Consider the following 986-nt stretch of genomic DNA (forward strand, 5'->3'; position numbering starts at 1 on the left):
CTGAAAGAGCTTCTTGTCATTTTTCATACCAACGCTATAAAATGAATGTGTCATTACAGCCGTTACTAGGCTTGAAGAAAGGCGTGACAGTTCATAAGATGACTCACAGGTCCTACAGGCAGACTGTGAGACATGCTGTCAGGACAGTTGATCCATTTAGGACTAAGCAGCAAAAAGATGCAGTGTCAACACTTTGTGTGGCTGTAACCAAACCAGGTTGAAAATAGACAGTATCAATCTTAAAATCTACATAATGATGTGAATCAAAGCCACAATATTCCTTTAACACAATCTTTGGATGAGGACTTTCATTAATGTCCTGTCCTGTTGATTAAAAATGTATGTTAACACAGCTAACTTTATAAAAGTGGACCGTATTATTGCTATAATACCTTTCTGTCATTTGAATCTTCCATATTATACTTTTGTAAACTTGAAAAGATAATAGGTTGGTCAAGTTGCCATTAGTTTCAGCTTTTTAGTCCCTTAACTATCATTTTAATGTTTATCCATTAAGCCTGCTCTTAGCAAGGTCAACCATTTGCTGTGAATATTCTGCTTTTATGTTTTAGGTTCATAGTCAAAATAGCAGAGGTCTATGTGCCTTTGTGTTAAAACATTCAATTTGGCTTTTTTTTTTTTTTAAATAAGTCCCTGCAGGAGTTCTCAGGACTTTTAGTTATTATTGCAGCCTAGAATTCCTGATTGTATGACATCTTTTTTCTTAAAAATAATGTGAAGTTGCAAGGTTTTTATGATCCTTTAAATTGTAAGGCAGCACAGAATTCACAGGAGATGGGTTGAATTATATTTGCAAACTCCTGCTGGGACTGACATGTATTAAGGGACTTGAAATGGAGACTTATAGGTATAGGGAGGTATAAAAGGAATCATATAGGAACTGCTGCTCTAAAAAACCCACTGAGCATGATGTGAACAGTTGTTATATGCAATATGTCTTCAGTAGGAAGTACTTCTAGTCAAAA

Source organism: Channa argus, chromosome 14 (assembly GCF_033026475.1).
Source record: "Channa argus isolate prfri chromosome 14, Channa argus male v1.0, whole genome shotgun sequence".
Taxonomy (NCBI): Eukaryota; Metazoa; Chordata; class Actinopteri; order Anabantiformes; family Channidae; genus Channa; species Channa argus.